The following is a 24315-nucleotide window of genomic DNA, read 5'->3' on the forward strand; positions in this document are numbered from 1 at the left end:
CTCCCTCTCCCCTTTTCCCCATCAACCTCCAAAAGGTCCCCTCCTCCCTACAGTTTTGTGTCTTCCAGATGATCTTATAAATGGATGAATCACATCTCTCAAATAGGATAGAGTGTCAGGAAGGCGAAGCTCTGGTTGCCATGGGAACCTGCAGCAGAAATGCAGAGTCAGGCAGAGAAAGGATTCAGGAAATGAGCCAGGAAGATACTCACACAGTGATTTCTTGGGGTTTCCACATTCAGGATGACCTCATCCAGATCCCTCCATCTCTCAACTGAGTGGCCGCAGTTTCTTCCATTGTCTCCTGCTCCCTCCACTATCCTTCAGTCCCTTTCAATACTTCCCTCAGCGGCCAGCAGAAACCTTCCAGAGTATACGAAGTTATGCACAGTCCTGATTAAAACCCCTAGACACTTCCCTCTTCCCTCAGAATAAACAAAAAGTTCTCTGAAATGCCAGGCCCTGATGAGGTCTTCAAGCCCTTGGTGACTCTGTCTCCCCCTTCAATACTTGGCTCCAGCCACACTGGCCTTTCTCCACCCCTCAAATAGCTGATCTCAGGGCCTTTGCAGGTGTTGCTCCCTCCACTCCACCCCAGGTTTTACATGGGTTATTTCCTGTCTGTATTCAGGGCTCTGATCAAAGGGAACCTCCTCTGGGAAGCCCTCCCTGACTGCCATCCCCATAGGCCCTCAAATCACATCCCTGCCTTGTTTCCATCACAATGCTGCCGCTGCTTCTCTGTTTTGCTTATTTCATTACCTTCTCTCCCTCCATCGGAATGAAAACTCCGAGGAGCGTGGTACAAAAATGGAGCTAAGTTTCTGGGTTACTGCTGGTGCCATATTTCTTACTGAGAATCAAAAAATTCAAATAGAAAAGATAACAACTATTCCTAATTTCTTATGAAAATTTATTAAACTCTTCTCTTTTGTCGTTACTTTTATGAAGGATATAGGAATCAAGTGACAATGAAGATGAGAGGGTTGGATGTCTGAGGCTAGAATAGTGGGTGTGCAGCAGGTATTGATGGAGGAGGGGTTGAGTGGGGAGCTGGTCCAGTTCCCGGGCAGAGCTAAGAATCTTCTGAGATGAGTCCCCCCAGGACATTAGCATGAGAACAGACAGTGGGGAGTTGATTATCCACACCAGCAAATGTGTCCTCAAGGTGAGGAAGAGAGCATGTAAATTAGACGCGTGCAGGGTACGGCTTGTCCCAGAGAGTAACAGGAAGAAGAACATGAAAAAGTGACTCAAGTGTAGGATGAAGATTGATTCTAGTGATTGGCCCTGGAAAGTGACCTTGGGATGGGGATGAGGTCAGTGGAAAGTGGTTGAATCAATGGGGTGTTGGTCCCAAAGTGATAAAGGGATTTTGGCATCAGAGGAGAAGAAAGAGGGACCTGGAATTTTGGAGGTGATGTTGGCAATGAGATGCTTGAACTGAGGTGATGGAGCGGTGTTGGTTATTGATAAAGAAAATGACAAAGGGAGTGGATGGCTAAGGGCGTTTGGACAAGAGCATTGGAGGAGTGGAGGTCAGGATGTGGATAGCTGGGAGTTGTGGGAAGATCATGGATATTAGCATATCTAATATGCTTGCCTCAGCAGTATTGAGATTTGGGGCTGGACCGTTCTTTGTGTGGGAGAGAGGGCTGTTCTGTGGATGTAGCATGTTGAGAACTTTGCTCTTTTTTACCCAAATGAGCCAGTAGCACCTCCTCCAGTTGTGACAGCCAAAAAAGTCTCCAGACTTTGCTAGATGTCCCCAGGGGGCATCATTGCCCCTGGTTTATAAATATTGATCTACATGTATCTTAAGATCATTTGGAATGTAGAGAGAGGTGGTGTTGGTGAGCTGACCATCCACACCCACAGGGGTAAATCAAGGAATCAGCGTGGTTCCTGAGGATGTCTGTTCCAACTCAGATTTTATTGTCTGTGTTCTGCTGATAGAACATCTGGGCATTGCTGACCCTGGAGGACTTCTCCTCTCAGGGCAAGTCATCTCCTCACGAGAGTAAACTACTCACCTGAGAGTGTGCCTTCTTATGCCGACAGTCCAACCCAGATCCCTCACCCCTGCCTACCTCCTTTAAGGGGCTCCCACACTCAGGGGTACAATCCACCTGTCCTACTCACCCCAGGGCCATGCACCTGACCCCTAGGCACAGCGTCTATGCTCCTGAACACAGTGAATTATTCAAATCAGCCAATCCCAGCCTGCTTACCCTGTCTTGCCCCGTCCCTGGTGTGGAAACCACAATAGAGGCCCTTGACCACACTCCTCACCTCCCTCTGCTTCCTGACTGACCCTGCTGCCCCCTGTCAGGCCCCTGAGCCATGACGTGTGCCCTCCTTGGGGCCTGTGAGTGACAAACTGTCCGTTCAATGACAGTTGTTCCCTGATCTGTTGGCCTCACATACCTCAGATTCTCTATGAATGCACTATGTTTTAAATCAATGAGGAGGTGACAGTTTCCCTTGAGACATGTGCCAGCACATCTCCCTGTCTAGGAGATTGAGCATCCTTGACTGTAATGCATTGTGTGTCCCTCTGTGTGTGTGTGACTCTGTGTGGTTGTGTTCTTTAGGACTGTGAGTGGTCATGTGTCTGGTATTGCACACGTGAGTGTCCCTGACTCTGTGTGTCCATGTGTGATTCTGTGGGACTGTCCATGGGAATGTCTGTGTCTAATCCCGATGGGTCTGCACCATCTGTGTTTCCAAGTCTTTCTGTGTGAGTATGTCTGTGTTTGATGAGAAAGTGCTGCATGATTGTGTGTCCTGGGTGAGTGTGTTATATGTCGGTTGTGTGTGAGACCGGCCCAAGTGTGAGGGTGACCCTACATGGGGATAAAGCCCTGTGTGTGAGTTAATGACTGGGAGGTGTGCACTGATTATGTGGGTATGTGAGTGTCACTTGAGTGTGGAGGCAAGTGTGTCAGTTTGCTGGGGTTGCCACACAACAGAAACTTATCATCTCACAGTCCTGGAGGCCTGAGGTCTGAGGTCCAGTGTCAGCAGGTTTGGATTCTCCTGAGGCCTCTTTCATTCGTTTGTGGATGGCTGTCTTCTTGCTGTGTCCCCACACAGTCTTTCCTCTGCGTGAAGTCAAGTTTTGTGTCCAAAATTTGCCTTCTTATAAGGACACCAGTCAGATTGGTCTAGGCCCCCCCCAATGATCTCATTTTAACTTAGTCACCTCTCTAAGAACCAATTTCAGTCACATTCTGAAGCCCAGGGCTTAAGGCTTCAAGATAAAACCTTTGGGAGACCTCAATGCAGCCCATAGCAATGTGTTTGCCCGTGGCTATGTGCCTACTCAGGAGACAGTGTGAGGGAGTCATTGACTTCACATGAGTGTGTGTGAAACTGAGAGATTAATGCACTTATGAACCCCATTTTGCGAGCCCCATGAGAACCCAGACACATCTCTTCACATGTGCGCGCGTGTGTGCGCACATGCGTGTGTGTGGTTGAAGGGGCATTTGGAGACTACTCCATGGACAACCAAACCGGAGTCTCAGTCACTTTTCCTGCTCCATATCTATCCTATTAGGACCCTTCCCAAACCCCAAATGCACAAGCCAAAGGGGGAAGAGAGAAGCCAAGTCTGGAATCCTCCATCTTGGAGGTGGCCCAGGACACCTGGCCCCCGTTGTTCATAGAGAGAAGATGGGGTGCTTGATGAAGGTGACATGGACTCAGGGTGAGACAGTCAGGAGACTCCGCTCTCTGAGCCCAGTGTTCTCACCTGGCAAATGCACACCCTCCTAGGACCATGCTCACAGCAGGAGTGCTGGGCGTATCTGTGTCATTTCATTCTGCTCTGAGGCACCCGTCCAGGAGGTGAGCACATGTGACATCCAGCCTCACTGACTCACCCATCTGTGTCCACGCCAGGGCTGCAGGATCCCACAGGAGCATGGTGCTGACGTATGCACAGTCCTGCAGCCTTTCCAGGCCATGTGAGCAATGACTGGAATTTGGTGAAAACCTTTTATTAAACACAACCAAAAACCCCACAAATAAATACCAATTTTAAACATATTCATTTTTTTTCATCTAGTTTGAGGCAATGACTATGAGATTGTCCAGTGCCTTTTGCCATCCGTAGATGGCGCTCTTGAATCAAGGAAAACCAAGCAAGCATTTCTTTAAAAAATGATTTTAGCTTCTGTATTTTCAATTTTACTAAAATACACAACATAAACATTTACCATTTTAAGCATTTTTAACTAATATCCATCTATCAGAATACGCATGCTTTTTCCTATTTATTTTTGAAGTGTGGTAAAAGATTCAGAACATAGAATTTACCATTTTAACCATTTTTTAAAGTATACAGTTCAGTGGCATTAAGTACATTCACATTGTTTTGCAGCAAACATGGCTGTCCATCTCTAGAACTTTTCAATCATACCGCCTGACGCTATATATTCATTAAATAAAAAGTCCCCATTCCTCTGCTTTCAGCCCTGGCACTCTTTGTCCTTGAAGACAGACTTATTTCACCTGGCATTGTGTTCTGAAGGTTCATCCCCGTTGCAGCATGCATCAGGATGCACTTCCTTTTTAAGGCTGAATGATATTCCACTGCATCTATAGAGCACGTTGTGCTCATCCACTCGTTGTTGACGGGCACTTGGTTGCTTCCTTCTTTGGCCCCTGTGATTAGTGCTGCTAAAAGCGTAGGGGAACAGCTATCTCTTTTGGACCCTACTTTCAGTTCTTTGGGTGTGTATTCAGAAGTCGAATTACTGGATCACATGGTAGTTCTAGTTTTAATTCTGTGAGGAAATGCTATTCTGTTTTCCACAGAGCTGCACCACCAACAGCACACAAGCGTTCCTGTTTCTTCACTTCACCAAATCTTCACCAACACTCGTTATTTTCTTTCTTTCTTTTTTTCATGGTAGCCATCTCAATGGGTGTGAGGTCATATTTCATTGTGGATTTGATTTGCATTTTTTCAAATGATTAGTGACATTGAGCATCTTTTCACCTGCTTACGGGCCATTAGTTTGATATTTTTAAAGGGATTAGATTCTATTGGTCAGGTTAGCATCACTGCCCGTCCTGCCCAGGTGTGTCTGTGAAACCACCTTGGAAACATGAAGCAAGAAGTCTACACTTAGGGAAGCGGAGGGAGTGGGAGACAGGCGTGAAGAAGACAAGAGGTGTCATGACCCGGATATTGCAGTCTGAGCAAATGACTCACATAATTCCCATTACAGGGGTGAATCAGGCAGACTGGAGCAGGCAAAGCTCTCAGAGCTGGAAGGAGAGAAGAAGCAACCCTGGTGAAGGAGATCGGAAGGGAAAGTGTTGTTGGCAGAGTAACAGCCCCAAAGATGTCCGCAGCCTCATCTCCAGACCTGGGAATGTGTTACCTTACATGGCAAAGGGACTTTGCAAGTGTAATTAAGGTTGTGGGCCTTGAGGTGGGGAGATCATCTTGGACCATCCTAGTGGGTCCATCTATCCACTTAAATCCTTAAAAGCAGAGGCTCTTTCTGAGCTGCAGTCAGAGCGAGATGTGAGGATGGAAGAAAAGCATGAAGAGATGCAACACTGCTGGGTTCAAGTTGGAGGAAGGAGACCTTGAGTGGAGGAATGGGGCAGCCTTGGAAGATGGAAAAGTCAAAGAAATGGACTCTTCCCTAGGACCTCCGGGAGGACTGCATCCCTGCTGCCACATTGGACTTAACCAAGATCATGTCACACTTGTGACTCGCAGGACTATAAAATAATAAATTTCTCTTACATAAAGCCACAAAGTTTGTGATTTTTTTTACAGCTGTGTTTTAAAGCCTTTATTACCAATACAAGTTTTTTTCTCTGTATTAGTGGTTCATCGCTATTGATCACTTTTATTAGATTTTTTTTCCCTCCTACTTCCAAATTCATCCCTGGAGGCTTAAAAATATACTAGATATTAATCCTTTACTTGCCATATTTGTTGCAAATCCTTTCTCCCAGATTTTCATGTGTCTTCATACTGTTTACTCCAAGTCTTGTCATTCATATGTTTTCTCATGCTTTTAGTAAACATTTTCTCTATGGCTTTTGGATTTTGCAAAAATCAAAGAAAAATATCTTCTCTAAGGAAAACTCCCTTATGCCAAGGTTATAAACATCAGCATATGTTTCTGATGAAAATTATTTTCTTTTTGGTGAGGAAGATTACCCCTAGCTAACATCTATGCCAATCTTCCTTTATTTTATATGTGAGACACTGCCACAGCATGGCTCGATGAGCAGTGTGTAGGTCTGCACCCGGTACCTGAACCTGTGAATCTCAGCCTGCCAAAGTGGAGCACACGAACTTAATCACCACACCACCGGACTGGCCCCCAAAATCATTTTTTTATTTTTAAAAATGAGATAGTCATACCATCTAGAATTTAATTTTGTAAAGAGTATACCATAAAGCCCTAGATTTATTTCCTTCTAAATGGATAGTCTCTTGTTCCTATGGAAGAGGGAATTCTTTTACAGCGGGACTGGAACACTCTATGCTTCTCTGAGGATGCCTATTTATCTGGCCTTGACACTTCGCCAAGATAAGTGTAGCAAGATTTCTGATGTGCTTACTCTGGTATTTCTCTGTCCATTTCAAAGGTAAGAAGTGTGATGCTCAGAAAGGCCCCATAACTAACAGACGTTGTAACTGAGATGGCATCCACACATCCAGACTGTGAGTTTCCACCTGCAGTCACCTGCACACTCACAGCAGCACAGGTTCTGGTGGGAGGGAGGAATCCACTCTTCTTCCCCTGCCCTGGCTCCACTCTTTCCCATTGTACTGTCAGGAGACTGTGGGCTACTGAAAGGGAAGAGACAGAGAGAGGGAGAGAGACAGGATGTCTTCATTCTCAGGGATACTGCTTGAGCAAGTGCTCGGATCCAAGACTTTGTACGTGGGCCTCCCTGGGACTTTTCTCTTCTATCCCAAGTTCTACAGCATCCCAAATCCTGCTTCTGTGTGGCTTCTTTTTTACCAAGAAGCAAGTACACATTTTATTGTTGAGAAACATTTTCTTAAATAATAGTGTTCACTTCATTCCTTACCGAAACAGCTCTGAGTGACACTTTCCTTGCCAGTCTGCATCTGTAGTGCCTATGTTGTGGCTATGTTCAATACAACAAGAGATATCTTTGGCATTTTCTTCCCGTAGCTTCATAACTTGTGGCACATCTTATACAAAAAAATGTAGATTTACAGAAAAATATGCATATAAATCACTTATTAATTCCAAAACGTAGTAAATAACATAGCAAAAGCTTTATCAAACCCATTTCACGCACAGCCGGACAGATCTGTTGTGCATAATCTCTAATGTGTCTGCAGCATTTTATAAATTAGTGCTTTGACGTGAAAAAGGAGGTTTAAAAAAAGCCCCTCTCATAATGTTGATGACTCTAATTTGTCTATCATTGCTTTTCAGAGTCCCTTGAATTTATACTCATAACACACATATGACCATTCTTATAAAAGCAGTTATTTTAAGGGAAAAGTTGCACTGCAATCATGATATAAGTGACACTCAAAATTTGATGTTATCAAGAGTTGAGCAGAGAACTAACTTTCCCTTTATAAACACAAGTCTAAAACAGGAGCTTCATGCACATCCGTGTAGAAACATCAAAGTTGAACCACAGGACGGGCTTCACTGTGGGAAATGGTATGGTCACCACTGGGAGGTGTCTCTTGGATCTAGGGTGGCCTCTCGTCTCCCAGTGCAACTGCTCCGAGTCTCCTGGAGATTCCAGCCCGTGTCTTTGTTATGTCTTTTCTAGGAGACTTTACAACTATTTCTGGTGCAGCATTTGGGCGGGCTCTGGGGTGGGCAGGAGGCCTTAACTTTGCGGAGGCTGCTCCTCTTGTGAGTGGAGCTGGTGGTGAGGGAGTAGGATTGGCCGTGCATCATCCTGGTGTTCGGGCCATTGGCCATCGAGAATGATTTGAGGTGGCTTCTTAAGGCGATAGGGAGCCGTAGCTTGTCCACCAGGTGCACAGGCGTGCAAGACACCACCGCTCGGCAGCACAGGTCCTGCGGGCTCAGTACCTTGCTGGGCCACTAGAGCCGGTCCATCCCATGCCGCAGCAGCAAGACCCTAGCCAGCTCCGTGAATGACTTGGTGACGTTGAAATTGCAGAGGGCTGACCTCAAAGAAGGTCACGCCCAGGCGCTCCCCGTAGGCCTGGGCCTGCTCTGTGGGGAGCTGCCGCTTAAAAGCCAGATGCAGGCGGATCAAGGATTTTAGGGACACTGGGGGCGGACTCATCGATCTCCTTGATCCACCGGTCGATGCCATCAAAGGACCAGCAGTTTGCGATGTCGTAGACGAGGATCACACCCTGTGCACCCCGCGAATAGGAGCGGAATATGGTACAAAATCTTCCCTGCCCAGACGTGTCCCGACCGGGTGGCCGTACCGGGACTCGGCCGCGTCGTCCTGCAGGCTCGCCAGATCTCGCCCTTGCCCACGTCGCTGTCGCCCACCAGCAGCAACTTGAGCAGGAAGTCGTAGGCGCGCACCGGGCTGCCCAAGGCGCTCATCGTGCCACCGCCGCGCCGGTGCCCATGCCCGGCCAGCGGACGCGCAAAGGGGGCGGCCGGGCACGCGGGACCCGCGGACCCGCTGCCCGCGACCGCCGCCTGTGTGTGTGTGGTTTCTTCATGGAAGAAATAGAGGGAGTTCCTGGATTAGACTCTGCTGGTAGCTAGGTAGGGGAGAAGTGTGGGAAGAGGGTGTTCTACCAGATAGAGCTTTATCTCTGCATCCATCCATCCATCCATCCTATCCACCCACCCATTCATCAATCTATGCTGGGAGGTTCTCTGCGAATGGATCATGGTCAGAACACAGCAAGGTCTTTGGTCGTTCCAGGAGCAGTGGGAGCCTCTGGGTTGGTAAAGGGAAAGGTAGGAGAGCTTGTGTTTACTCAGTGTCCAGGATGGACTCGGCCAGCCTTCTGCCTTGCTGCTCTCCTCTCACTCAACCCCCTAACTCACCTCTCCGCATAGTTGGGGCAATTCTTCCCATTTTTAGATGAAGAGCTGAGACCATGAGCAGTGACTGGACTTGGTGATGGTGACACCAGCTTCCAGAACACAGTGACTCTTCATGTGAGGTAGTTGTCACAATCAGCTCCCTCAGGGGACTCTTTTCCCTAAGGATGTCCAGATTCCTCATTGAGGACAAAAAGACCAGCACTGTCTGTATACCTTTTGTCATCAGTTCCCTTGATATCCCACTGCAGGGTTTCAGGGTTTGTTTGTTGATTTATCTACATAGCTGCTGTCTATATCCTTGGCTCCACTTACAGTTGGAATAATTTTGATTTCAGGCACATTAACTTCTTTATTACTTGTCCCTATACCTAGAACAGACTCCTAGGAAACAGGTAGTAAACATTTGTCAAAGTAATGAATGAATGAATGAATGAATGAATGAATGGCAGGGCTCGCTATTTTTCTTTTAGATTTCCTTTATATCTCCACTTTGTTCTTAACACGATTTTAAATATCTAGCCTTACCCAGTGCTAGGAGATTTCACTTCTTGATAATTATCTTAAGGAAATAATCTTACAAGTGTGCTAAGGTGTGCAAAATAATGCTTAAGAAATTATTGTTTACAGTAATCAAAAAATGGGAAGAATCTAACTGTTCAAAATGAGGGATTAATTACATGAACAATGACACATATACTAATGCTTTGGAAAATGTCATAACTTGAAAGAAACAAATCTGATTTATTTCTATGGACTATGTCAGTGCTATCTTGATAAGAGAAAAAGCAGCTAGAAAATAGAATGATGTACATATTTCTGTTTTGCTTCTTATGTGCGTGTATGCATGGGTGTATGTTCACAGAAAAATATTGCAAATGAGTTATACTAAAAAGTAACAGTGGCTAAATCTGGTAGTGGACCAATGGGTTTTATTTTATTTCTTTGTCTTTGCATTAATTTCTATGTCTGAAAATTTTGAATGTAATTAATTGAACATTGAAGACGTTACTGACATAAGTAGTTGCCTTAATTTATACCTACAATGAGCTACAGTCTGTGCTTAGTACTTAAACATAATTGCATGTAATCCTCCCAGCATTCCTGGGAGGGAGATTCTTTCTTTCCACTTTACAGATGAGCTCAGGATCCTCAGTGGGTTTTCCAAGTTTGAACAGCTACTGAGACACAGAACTAGGATTTAAACCTGGACAAAAGTCACACTTGAGGTCTTACACAATGCTATCTCCATTCCGATGGTATTAACACTAATCTATACATGTGACAGAAGTCATGGAACTGTAGACCAAAAAATCCAACATTATTATACATATTAGTTTTAAAATCAAAAATTAAGTCATTCAGGATAAAAAAGATGTGTGGTGTATATATATATATATATATATATATATATATATATATATATATATATATATATATTATACACACACAATGGAATACTACTCAGCCATAAAAAAGACAAAATCATCCCATTTGCAACAACATGGATGGAACTGGAGGGTATTATGTTAAGTTAGGTAAGCCAGACCGAGAAAGACAGACACCATATGATTTCACTCATATGCGGAGGATAAAGGAACACATGGACAATGAGATCAGATTAGTGGTTTCCAGAGAGGAAAGGTGTTGGGCGTGGTCATAATGGGTAAAGGAGCACATATATATTGTGACTGACAAATAATAATGTATAACTGAGATTTCACAACGTTAAAAACTATTGTGACATTAATAAAAATGTTAAGCTATTCATCTGAAGGATTAATAAATGAAGGAAGGAGCCATCTGCATATCCCACACTTTAGTGGGAAGATAGAAGACTATTTTGAGATCATTACTCATAAACTCAAACATAAATGGGGACCAGCTGGATATACCAATGTGTGAAGCAGGACAGGAGAAAAAGTTGACAGCTTCAGTGAGACATCAAGTGACTGACAGAAGTCTTCAGTGTCCCAGACACTGTAGTAAATAAGCTGGAGAGAATCCTCATCTGAAGAAGGCAGGTCACATCCCAATCTCTAGATGATTCTAAATGTTTTCATTCCTAATAAGTGAGCCAATTAAGCACAAATGTGAACCAAACTTAACATACTAGTGTTGCTTTTCCAATTTTCCTTTAGGCTGTCAATTCTATGAGGACAGATCCTGTTTCCCTTGTTCTCCACTGTAATTCCATTGCTTGGGATAGAGTCTTGACCTAGTTAGTAGCTGCTCAAAAATGTTCATTGAATGAGTGAGTGATTACATTATAGAAAGGATGAATGAATCCAATGGATTCATTCTGAATGACTCAACTATAAATGAATGAGTGAAAAAAGCAATTAACCAATTTTAAAAGAATCAAGGAATGAATGACTGAACCCATCCAACAATCCATCAATCCACAAATCAGTGGATGATTAATTGAATGAGTCAATGAGTGCTGCTGAATGGTAGAATCTATTAAGCAACATTCCCAGCATGGGACACAGCAATGGAGGGTAAATGGGTAAGAATCCAGATAGCAGTTCCCAACACATTAATGTTGGTGCTTGAAAGACTCAAACATTATTTATATGAAGTTGCCAGTCTCTGAACACCCCCTGAAGATGATCCATATTTTTCTAGCCGGCTAGAGTTTCAGCAGGAGCATGGACAGCCAGAACAGCACAGAGGAGGTCTACTTCCTTCTGGTTGGGCTCTCCCAGTACCCACGGGCTCAGACCATCTTCTTCTGCCTGTTCCTCACGTCCTCTGTCATCACCCTTTTAGGGAAAAGCCTCATCCTGCTCCTGCTCTACTATAATCCCCGGCTCCACACGCCCGTGTGCTTCTTCCTCAGCAACCTGTCTTCCTGGACACGTGCTGCACCACATCCAGTGTGCCCAAGATGCTCATCAACTGTTTAGTGACTATTCCTATCATCTCACGAGGACAGTGTTCAGCCTAGATGGCTGTGGGACTTTATCTGAGAGTTGTGGAGTGTCTTCTGTTGGCCACCAAGGCCTATGATCACTGTGTGGCCACTGTTGACCCCCTGCACTACTCCCTGTGCATGGGGCCCTAACTTTGTGGCCTGTTGGCTGGGACCTCATGGACTGCAGCCTTCCTTCTGACTGTGGTTCCCGTGCTGACTATGCCCTTGGAGTTCTGTGGTCACCAGGTCATCAATCACTTCTCATGTGAGCTCCTGGCTCTGCTCAAGCTTGCCTGCTCTGACCTGAAGTTCTACGAGTTGTTCATGGTGGGCACCAATGCCCTGACCCTGCTGGCTCCTTTTGCTTTCATTGTGGGTTCCTATGGAAGGGTCCTGGTGGCTGTGCTGCAGATGTGGCCCATGGAGGGCTGTGGCAAGGCCTTTTCTACATGTGGATCACATCTCACAGTGGTGGCCCTCTTCTACAGCATGGCCACCTTCATGTATATGATGCCTCAGAATAAGACCATCCATGACTGAAACAAGATCATCTCCATCTCCTATGACATCCTCACCCTCTTGATGAACCCCTCATCTACAGCCTGCAGAACAAAGACATGAAAGGGACCTTCAGGAGACACTTGGGGAAAAAGATTAACCTCTAAGATGTGCTGCTGAGGGAAAAAGAAATAAATTAATATTCTGGATTGCCTAGTTCAGGCTGTGAACTGTGTGTTATTTCTTTGCAACAGTTCTACGGAGGATAGACACACTTACACATTTGTACACACTTACACAGAAACACACAAAAACTCATATTTTAAAAAGTGGTTCTGGGGCCAGCCCAGTGGCGTAGTGGTTAAGTTTGCACATTCCGCTTTCGTGGCCCGGGGTCCACCGGTTCAGATCCCTGGTGTGGACATGGCACCACTCATCAAGCCATGCTGTGGCAGGTGTCTCACATATAAAGTAGAGGAAGATAGGCATGGATGTTAGCTCAGGTCCAGTCTTCCTCAGCAAAAAAAGAGGAAAATTGGCAGCAGATGTTAGCTCAGGGCTGATCTTCCTAAAAAAATGTGGTTCTATACTATTTTCCCTGAGGAAATCAAGCAAGGTCAGTGTGTGTGTGTGTGTGTGTGTGTGTGTGTGTGTGATGTGGACAAGAAGGAAACTGTTCTAGAAATTCTCAATGACTGAAGGGGAAAAGCGATGACTAGATGGTGCCCTTCACATATTGACTACTCTTACAGCCTGTTTCAGGCCACAGAGGCCAGCCCCCAGTAAGAACTGACTGTAGTCTTATCTGCTGCCTCAGTAGCTCACTCTAGGAAGCCACAAGCGGTGTGTGCATTTTAGAAGCATTTGTACTGCTGCAAGAGTGGCACCTGCCAACTTGTGCTTTCCTACCCGGGCAGTGTGTTTCTGTCAGGAGCTATGAAAGATCTCGGATTTCACTCTAGGTATAAATGGTAGAAGACGCTGGTAGAAGACAAGAGACTACTGGGTCAGAGACAAAGGACTTTAGTACTCCAGCTAAAGAAGTAGCTAGTGCTTCATGTTTGTTTGTGTCAGTTATCCATGCTGTCTAAGTCCCACAGGGACAATCGCAAAGAGCTTTTGATGGATAACGACGTGTGCAGTGGGTTGCATTACAGGAGAGGAACACTGAGTTTGGAGGATTTACTCTTTGTAGTCAGTGGAAGCAAGTGTGCTCTTTCTCCTTGTAGGAGACGTACTTTCATGCTGCAAGGTTTCTCACCGCCAATGCAAGCCTGAGAATTGTCTTTGGGAAAGAGTAGTCAGGTTTGTAGTCCTGGCATTCTCTTCAAGAAGCTGCATGGATACTCAGGACCCAGTGATGATTGCTTCTCCCAACACCCTCCCTTCCCTCTCCAGTGCTCTCTAGTGTGGTCCCATTTGGCAAAAGGGGAAAATTGAAGCACAAAGAGTGACAGACTAGCCCAAGACCCGCCACTTGACACTGGTACAGGCAAGATTGAAACCAGTTCATCTGATGTGATGCCCCCTTGCAGCATATCATTGCTGCATATTGCAAGGAAAAGACTAGATATTAAGTCTTCAGCTGGCTGTGGTTCCCTACTGTCCTGGCCTGGCTGACTCTACGCTATCCCCTATGACAGAGGTGTCATACTTTCCCATTTTGCAGAGAATTTTGAAAATCATAATCATAGGTGGCATGTTTAACTACTGCTGTGTACTAAACTCTCCAAATTACTTTACTTGCATTGTTTCCTTGTCCATAAGTTCGATATTATCTTTATAGGAAAGACTGGTACTTTGCACGGAGAAAGCAGGCAACTATCTCCATGGTTAAGCCTTTGACGCAATCTGCCTGACCCCTTGGTTATGTGAGATCTGTCCGTGGTGCTGAAATCACAGTGAGACTATGGTCTCGATGACGGCTAAGGGAGGCAGGTGATGCTAACTGTCTTGTGCGAAGGTGACCTTAAAGCATATTTATGGAGTAAAGTGAGGTCAAGCTCCATTGTTTTTTAAAGAAGAAGAAAAGGCCCCAACGGGGGCATGATGTGCTTTCAGCCACTCATAAAGCCTGGGTATGTATTTATCCCATCACTCCACAGTCACTTCGCTTATACACGTGATAGGTGCTGGGTGCTGCAAGAATAGAGCATTTAGGTAATGAGAACATGTGGACACGAATATATGATCTCTGAATTCAAAATGCCTTAAGTCTGTGGTGTGTCTGCAGGTACTCAACTGATTATTGCAATGATCATGTGGTTGTTTCCCCAATGGTGCAGAGCAGTGCCTGTGCATAAAATGTGTTGATTGCTAAATAAATGAGCTTTCCATAGACTCTGATAAAAATCTTAGTCTGCGGACGCACAGATAATAAGAAAAGAAGAAAGAGGACAATATGTGAGAAGGAGAGTGAAAATAGGGAGGGAGACACAAATTCAAAAGTGGGAGAACAGTACATTCAGATAGAAGGAGATTCTAGGAGAGAAATAAATAGGAAGAAATAGAGAAAATCAGAGAGAGAAGTGGAGTGGAGGAATTCTAGTGAGATGCAGGAAGTGACAGAGTGTATCAGAAAGACAAAGAAAGGAAACTGAGGCAGGGACAGGGATGTGGTTGCAGATGATGCACACATAATGTTGTCTGTGCATGTTGTTCACTGTACAACATCTCACACCTCAGGATCAGACTGGACAGTGCCCCCTCATTCCTAATTCCATGTGGATTTGCATATGGTACCTGATTTCTTTACAGCAATCACTGAAAACACGGCTCCACAAATACATGATGTCTTTGAATGGATTGTAGTGAGACTAATGCTGAAAATGTGAGCCATGGGACTTGGTTGTCTGTGTGGCATCTGACAGCTATCTGCTTCTCACAAATTCAAACTATGCAGGGTATCTTGGCACAGAGTCTGGGAACCATGGATTATACTCTTCCTGAGTTTCTCTTCTGGCATGAAAGAGATTATACTGAGGATAGGGTTTTGGAATCTTGCTTTTTTCCTTTAACAACACCTAGCAAGCCTTTTTTTTGCTATTGGGTCTTCTTCTACAATATAATATTCAATGGATGACTAGTATTGAAATAGTACTTTTAATAATACTTAATTTTGTTGTATGGCTCTATGAATTTTAACGCTTTGCTAGCTTTGTGTGGCCCCCACCACCAGGATCAGGATTCAGGATGTTTCCACCATCCCAGCATACTCCCTCATGCCTCCCTTTTATAATCACAGCCTCCCTCTCCCCTTTTCCCCATCAACCTCCAAAAGGTCCCCTCCTCCCTACAGTTTTGTGTCTTCCAGATGATCTTATAAATGGATGAATCACATCTCTCAAATAGGATAGAGTGTCAGGAAGGCGAAGCTCTGGTTGCCATGGGAACCTGCAGCAGAAATGCAGAGTCAGGCAGAGAAAGGATTCAGGAAATGAGCCAGGAAGATACTCACACAGTGATTTCTTGGGGTTTCCACATTCAGGATGACCTCATCCAGATCCCTCCATCTCTCAACTGAGTGGCCGCAGTTTCTTCCATTGTCTCCTGCTCCCTCCACTATCCTTCAGTCCCTTTCAATACTTCCCTCAGCGGCCAGCAGAAACCTTCCAGAGTATACGAAGTTATGCACAGTCCTGATTAAAACCCCTAGACACTTCCCTCTTCCCTCAGAATAAACAAAAAGTTCTCTGAAATGCCAGGCCCTGATGAGGTCTTCAAGCCCTTGGTGACTCTGTCTCCCCCTTCAATACTTGGCTCCAGCCACACTGGCCTTTCTCCACCCCTCAAATAGCTGATCTCAGGGCCTTTGCAGGTGTTGCTCCCTCCACTCCACCCCAGGTTTTACATGGGTTATTTCCTGTCTGTATTCAGGGCTCTGATCAAAGGGAACCTCCTCTGGGAAGCCCTCCCTGACTGCCATCCCCATAGGCCCTCAAATCACATCCCTGCCTTGTTTCCATCACAATGCTGCCGCTGCTTCTCTGTTTTGCTTATTTCATTACCTTCTCTCCCTCCATCGGAATGAAAACTCCGAGGAGCGTGGTACAAAAATGGAGCTAAGTTTCTGGGTTACTGCTGGTGCCATATTTCTTACTGAGAATCAAAAAATTCAAATAGAAAAGATAACAACTATTCCTAATTTCTTATGAAAATTTATTAAACTCTTCTCTTTTGTCGTTACTTTTATGAAGGATATAGGAATCAAGTGACAATGAAGATGAGAGGGTTGGATGTCTGAGGCTAGAATAGTGGGTGTGCAGCAGGTATTGATGGAGGAGGGGTTGAGTGGGGAGCTGGTCCAGTTCCCGGGCAGAGCTAAGAATCTTCTGAGATGAGTCCCCCCAGGACATTAGCATGAGAACAGACAGTGGGGAGTTGATTATCCACACCAGCAAATGTGTCCTCAAGGTGAGGAAGAGAGCATGTAAATTAGACGCGTGCAGGGTACGGCTTGTCCCAGAGAGTAACAGGAAGAAGAACATGAAAAAGTGACTCAAGTGTAGGATGAAGATTGATTCTAGTGATTGGCCCTGGAAAGTGACCTTGGGATGGGGATGAGGTCAGTGGAAAGTGGTTGAATCAATGGGGTGTTGGTCCCAAAGTGATAAAGGGATTTTGGCATCAGAGGAGAAGAAAGAGGGACCTGGAATTTTGGAGGTGATGTTGGCAATGAGATGCTTGAACTGAGGTGATGGAGCGGTGTTGGTTATTGATAAAGAAAATGACAAAGGGAGTGGATGGCTAAGGGCGTTTGGACAAGAGCATTGGAGGAGTGGAGGTCAGGATGTGGATAGCTGGGAGTTGTGGGAAGATCATGGATATTAGCATATCTAATATGCTTGCCTCAGCAGTATTGAGATTTGGGGCTGGACCGTTCTTTGTGTGGGAGAGAGGGCTGTTCTGTGGATGTAGCATGTTGAGAACTTTGCTCTTTTTTACCCAAATGAGCCAGTAGCACCTCCTCCAGTTGTGACAGCCAAAAAAGTCTCCAGACTTTGCTAGATGTCCCCAGGGGGCATCATTGCCCCTGGTTTATAAATATTGATCTACATGTATCTTAAGATCATTTGGAATGTAGAGAGAGGTGGTGTTGGTGAGCTGACCATCCACACCCACAGGGGTAAATCAAGGAATCAGCGTGGTTCCTGAGGATGTCTGTTCCAACTCAGATTTTATTGTCTGTGTTCTGCTGATAGAACATCTGGGCATTGCTGACCCTGGAGGACTTCTCCTCTCAGGGCAAGTCATCTCCTCACGAGAGTAAACTACTCACCTGAGAGTGTGCCTTCTTATGCCGACAGTCCAACCCAGATCCCTCACCCCTGCCTACCTCCTTTAAGGGGCTCCCACACTCAGGGGTACAATCCACCTGTCCTACTCACCCCAGGGCCATGCACCTGACCCCTAGGCACAGCGTCTATGCTCCTGAACACAGTGAATTATTCAAATCAGCCAATCCCAGCCTGCTTACCCTGTCTTGCCCCGTCCCTGGTGTGGAAACCACAATAGAGGCCCTTGACCACACTCCTCACCTCCCTCTGCTTCCTGACTGACCCTGCTGCCCCCTGTCAGGCCCCTGAGCCATGACGTGTGCCCTCCTTGGGGCCTGTGAGTGACAAACTGTCCGTTCAATGACAGTTGTTCCCTGATCTGTTGGCCTCACATACCTCAGATTCTCTATGAATGCACTATGTTTTAAATCAATGAGGAGGTGACAGTTTCCCTTGAGACATGTGCCAGCACATCTCCCTGTCTAGGAGATTGCGCATCCTTGACTGTAATGCATTGTGTGTCCCTCTGTGTGTGTGTGACTCTGTGTGGTTGTGTTCTTTAGGACTGTGAGTGGTCATGTGTCTGGTATTGCACACGTGAGTGTCCCTGACTCTGTGTGTCCATGTGTGATTCTGTGGGACTGTCCATGGGAATGTCTGTGTCTAATCCCGATGGGTCTGCACCATCTGTGTTTCCAAGTCTTTCTGTGTGAGTATGTCTGTGTTTGATGAGAAAGTGCTGCATGATTGTGTGTCCTGGGTGAGTGTGTTATATGTCGGTTGTGTGTGAGACCGGCCCAAGTGTGAGGGTGACCCTACATGGGGATAAAGCCCTGTGTGTGAGTTAATGACTGGGAGGTGTGCACTGATTATGTGGGTATGTGAGTGTCACTTGAGTGTGGAGGCAAGTGTGTCAGTTTGCTGGGGTTGCCACACAACAGAAACTTATCATCTCACAGTCCTGGAGGCCTGAGGTCTGAGGTCCAGTGTCAGCAGGTTTGGATTCTCCTGAGGCCTCTTTCATTCGTTTGTGGATGGCTGTCTTCTTGCTGTGTCCCCACACAGTCTTTCCTCTGCGTGAAGTCAAGTTTTGTGTCCAAAATTTGCCTTCTTATAAGGACACCAGTCAGATTGGTCTAGGCCCCCCCCAATGATCTCATTTTAACTTAGTCACCTCTCTAAGAACCAATTTCAGTCACATTCTGAAGCCCAGGGCTTAAGGCTTCAAGATAAAACCTTTGGGAGACCTCAATGCAGCCCATAGCAATGTGTTTGCCCGTGGCTATGTGCCTACTCAGGAGACAGTGTGAGGGAGTCATTGACTTCACATGAGTGTGTGTGAAACTGAGAGATTAATGCACTTATGAACCCCATTTTGCGAGCCCCATGAGAACCCAGACACATCTCTTCACATGTGCGCGCGTGTGTGCGCACATGCGTGTGTGTGGTTGAAGGGGCATTTGGAGACTACTCCATGGACAACCAAACCGGAGTCTCAGTCACTTTTCCTGCTCCATATCTATCCTATTAGGACCCTTCCCAAACCCCAAATGCACAAGCCAAAGGGGGAAGAGAGAAGCCAAGTCTGGAATCCTCCATCTTGGAGGTGGCCCAGGACACCTGGCCCCCGTTGTTCATAGAGAGAAGATGGGGTGCTTGATGAAGGTGACATGGACTCAGGGTGAGACAGTCAGGAGACTCCGCTCTCTGAGCCCAGTGTTCTCACCTGGCAAATGCACACCCTCCTAGGACCATGCTCACAGCAGGAGTGCTGGGCGTATCTGTGTCATTTCATTCTGCTCTGAGGCACCCGTCCAGGAGGTGAGCACATGTGACATCCAGCCTCACTGACTCACCCATCTGTGTCCACGCCAGGGCTGCAGGATCCCACAGGAGCATGGTGCTGACGTATGCACAGTCCTGCAGCCTTTCCAGGCCATGTGAGCAATGACTGGAATTTGGTGAAAACCTTTTATTAAACACAACCAAAAACCCCACAAATAAATACCAATTTTAAACATATTCATTTTTTTTCATCTAGTTTGAGGCAATGACTATGAGATTGTCCAGTGCCTTTTGCCATCCGTAGATGGCGCTCTTGAATCAAGGAAAACCAAGCAAGCATTTCTTTAAAAAATGATTTTAGCTTCTGTATTTTCAATTTTACTAAAATACACAACATAAACATTTACCATTTTAAGCATTTTTAACTAATATCCATCTATCAGAATACGCATGCTTTTTCCTATTTATTTTTGAAGTGTGGTAAAAGATTCAGAACATAGAATTTACCATTTTAACCATTTTTTAAAGTATACAGTTCAGTGGCATTAAGTACATTCACATTGTTTTGCAGCAAACATGGCTGTCCATCTCTAGAACTTTTCAATCATACCGCCTGACGCTATATATTCATTAAATAAAAAGTCCCCATTCCTCTGCTTTCAGCCCTGGCACTCTTTGTCCTTGAAGACAGACTTATTTCACCTGGCATTGTGTTCTGAAGGTTCATCCCCGTTGCAGCATGCATCAGGATGCACTTCCTTTTTAAGGCTGAATGATATTCCACTGCATCTATAGAGCACGTTGTGCTCATCCACTCGTTGTTGACGGGCACTTGGTTGCTTCCTTCTTTGGCCCCTGTGATTAGTGCTGCTAAAAGCGTAGGGGAACAGCTATCTCTTTTGGACCCTACTTTCAGTTCTTTGGGTGTGTATTCAGAAGTCGAATTACTGGATCACATGGTAGTTCTAGTTTTAATTCTGTGAGGAAATGCTATTCTGTTTTCCACAGAGCTGCACCACCAACAGCACACAAGCGTTCCTGTTTCTTCACTTCACCAAATCTTCACCAACACTCGTTATTTTCTTTCTTTCTTTTTTTCATGGTAGCCATCTCAATGGGTGTGAGGTCATATTTCATTGTGGATTTGATTTGCATTTTTTCAAATGATTAGTGACATTGAGCATCTTTTCACCTGCTTACGGGCCATTAGTTTGATATTTTTAAAGGGATTAGATTCTATTGGTCAGGTTAGCATCACTGCCCGTCCTGCCCAGGTGTGTCTGTGAAACCACCTTGGAAACATGAAGCAAGAAGTCTACACTTAGGGAAGCGGAGGGAGTGGGAGACAGGCGTGAAGAAGACAAGAGGTGTCATGACCCGGATATTGCAGTCTGAGCAAATGACTCACATAATTCCCATTACAGGGGTGAATCAGGCAGACTGGAGCAGGCAAAGCTCTCAGAGCTGGAAGGAGAGAAGAAGCAACCCTGGTGAAGGAGATCGGAAGGGAAAGTGTTGTTGGCAGAGTAACAGCCCCAAAGATGTCCGCAGCCTCATCTCCAGACCTGGGAATGTGTTACCTTACATGGCAAAGGGACTTTGCAAGTGTAATTAAGGTTGTGGGCCTTGAGGTGGGGAGATCATCTTGGACCATCCTAGTGGGTCCATCTATCCACTTAAATCCTTAAAAGCAGAGGCTCTTTCTGAGCTGCAGTCAGAGCGAGATGTGAGGATGGAAGAAAAGCATGAAGAGATGCAACACTGCTGGGTTCAAGTTGGAGGAAGGAGACCTTGAGTGGAGGAATGGGGCAGCCTTGGAAGATGGAAAAGTCAAAGAAATGGACTCTTCCCTAGGACCTCCGGGAGGACTGCATCCCTGCTGCCACATTGGACTTAACCAAGATCATGTCACACTTGTGACTCGCAGGACTATAAAATAATAAATTTCTCTTACATAAAGCCACAAAGTTTGTGATTTTTTTTACAGCTGTGTTTTAAAGCCTTTATTACCAATACAAGTTTTTTTCTCTGTATTAGTGGTTCATCGCTATTGATCACTTTTATTAGATTTTTTTTCCCTCCTACTTCCAAATTCATCCCTGGAGGCTTAAAAATATACTAGATATTAATCCTTTACTTGCCATATTTGTTGCAAATCCTTTCTCCCAGATTTTCATGTGTCTTCATACTGTTTACTCCAAGTCTTGTCATTCATATGTTTTCTCATGCTTTTAGTAAACATTTTCTCTATGGCTTTTGGATTTTGCAAAAATCAAAGAAAAATATCTTCTCTAAGGAAAACTCCCTTATGCCAAGGTTATAAACATCAGCATATGTTTCTGATGAAAATTATTTTCTTTTTGGTGAGGAAGATTACCCCTAGCTAACATCTATGCCAATCTTCCTTTATTTTATATGTGGGACACTGCCACAGCATGGCTCGATGAGCAGTGTGTAGGTCTGCACCCGGTACCTGAACCTGTGAATCTCAGCCTGCCAAAGTGGAGCACACGAACTTAATCACCACACCACCGGACTGGCCCCCAAAATCATTTTTTTATTTTTAAAAATGAGATAGTCATACCATCTAGAATTTAATTTTGTAAAGAGTATACCATAAAGCCCTAGATTTATTTCCTTCTAAATGGATAGTCTCTTGTTCCTATGGAAGAGGGAATTCTTTTACAGCGGGACTGGAACACTCTATGCTTCTCTGAGGATGCCTATTTATCTGGCCTTGACACTTCGCCAAGATAAGTGTAGCAAGATTTCTGATGTGCTTACTCTGGTATTTCTCTGTCCATTTCAAAGGTAAGAAGTGTGATGCTCAGAAAGGCCCCATAACTAACAGACGTTGTAACTGAGATGGCATCCACACATCCAGACTGTGAGTTTCCACCTGCAGTCACCTGCACACTCACAGCAGCACAGGTTCTGGTGGGAGGGAGGAATCCACTCTTCTTCCCCTGCCCTGGCTCCACTCTTTCCCATTGTACTGTCAGGAGACTGTGGGCTACTGAAAGGGAAGAGACAGAGAGAGGGAGAGAGACAGGATGTCTTCATTCTCAGGGATACTGCTTGAGCAAGTGCTCGGATCCAAGACTTTGTACGTGGGCCTCCCTGGGACTTTTCTCTTCTATCCCAAGTTCTACAGCATCCCAAATCCTGCTTCTGTGTGGCTTCTTTTTTACCAAGAAGCAAGTACACATTTTATTGTTGAGAAACATTTTCTTAAATAATAGTGTTCACTTCATTCCTTACCGAAACAGCTCTGAGTGACACTTTCCTTGCCAGTCTGCATCTGTAGTGCCTATGTTGTGGCTATGTTCAATACAACAAGAGATATCTTTGGCATTTTCTTCCCGTAGCTTCATAACTTGTGGCACATCTTATACAAAAAAATGTAGATTTACAGAAAAATATGCATATAAATCACTTATTAATTCCAAAACGTAGTAAATAACATAGCAAAAGCTTTATCAAACCCATTTCACGCACAGCCGGACAGATCTGTTGTGCATAATCTCTAATGTGTCTGCAGCATTTTATAAATTAGTGCTTTGACGTGAAAAAGGAGGTTTAAAAAAAGCCCCTCTCATAATGTTGATGACTCTAATTTGTCTATCATTGCTTTTCAGAGTCCCTTGAATTTATACTCATAACACACATATGACCATTCTTATAAAAGCAGTTATTTTAAGGGAAAAGTTGCACTGCAATCATGATATAAGTGACACTCAAAATTTGATGTTATCAAGAGTTGAGCAGAGAACTAACTTTCCCTTTATAAACACAAGTCTAAAACAGGAGCTTCATGCACATCCGTGTAGAAACATCAAAGTTGAACCACAGGACGGGCTTCACTGTGGGAAATGGTATGGTCACCACTGGGAGGTGTCTCTTGGATCTAGGGTGGCCTCTCGTCTCCCAGTGCAACTGCTCCGAGTCTCCTGGAGATTCCAGCCCGTGTCTTTGTTATGTCTTTTCTAGGAGACTTTACAACTATTTCTGGTGCAGCATTTGGGCGGGCTCTGGGGTGGGCAGGAGGCCTTAACTTTGCGGAGGCTGCTCCTCTTGTGAGTGGAGCTGGTGGTGAGGGAGTAGGATTGGCCGTGCATCATCCTGGTGTTCGGGCCATTGGCCATCGAGAATGATTTGAGGTGGCTTCTTAAGGCGATAGGGAGCCGTAGCTTGTCCACCAGGTGCACAGGCGTGCAAGACACCACCGCTCGGCAGCACAGGTCCTGCGGGCTCAGTACCTTGCTGGGCCACTAGAGCCGGTCCATCCCATGCCGCAGCAGCAAGACCCTAGCCAGCTCCGTGAATGACTTGGTGACGTTGAAATTGCAGAGGGCTGACCTCAAAGAAGGTCACGCCCAGGCGCTCCCCGTAGGCCTGGGCCTGCTCTGTGGGGAGCTGCCGCTTAAAAGCCAGATGCAGGCGGATCAAGGATTTTAGGGACACTGGGGGCGGACTCATCGATCTCCTTGATCCACCGGTCGATGCCATCAAAGGACCAGCAGTTTGCGATGTCGTAGACGAGGATCACACCCTGTGCACCCCGCGAATAGGAGCGGAATATGGTACAAAATCTTCCCTGCCCAGACGTGTCCCGACCGGGTGGCCGTACCGGGACTCGGCCGCGTCGTCCTGCAGGCTCGCCAGATCTCGCCCTTGCCCACGTCGCTGTCGCCCACCAGCAGCAACTTGAGCAGGAAGTCGTAGGCGCGCACCGGGCTGCCCAAGGCGCTCATCGTGCCACCGCCGCGCCGGTGCCCATGCCCGGCCAGCGGACGCGCAAAGGGGGCGGCCGGGC

The 24315-nt window shown here is 45.6% G+C and overlaps 3 pseudogenes; 1 reads left to right on the forward strand and 2 right to left on the reverse strand.

Annotated features, from left to right (window-relative positions):
- Positions 1-7802: 7802 nt before the first annotated feature.
- On the reverse strand, positions 7803-8632 carry LOC100050959 (ras-related protein Rab-40B pseudogene; annotated as a pseudogene).
- On the forward strand, positions 11675-12605 carry OR13S3P (olfactory receptor family 13 subfamily S member 3, pseudogene; annotated as a pseudogene).
- On the reverse strand, positions 23486-24315 carry LOC138915964 (ras-related protein Rab-40B pseudogene; annotated as a pseudogene).

This window comes from Equus caballus, chromosome 10, assembly GCF_041296265.1.
Source record: "Equus caballus isolate H_3958 breed thoroughbred chromosome 10, TB-T2T, whole genome shotgun sequence".
Classification (NCBI taxonomy): Eukaryota; Metazoa; Chordata; class Mammalia; order Perissodactyla; family Equidae; genus Equus; species Equus caballus.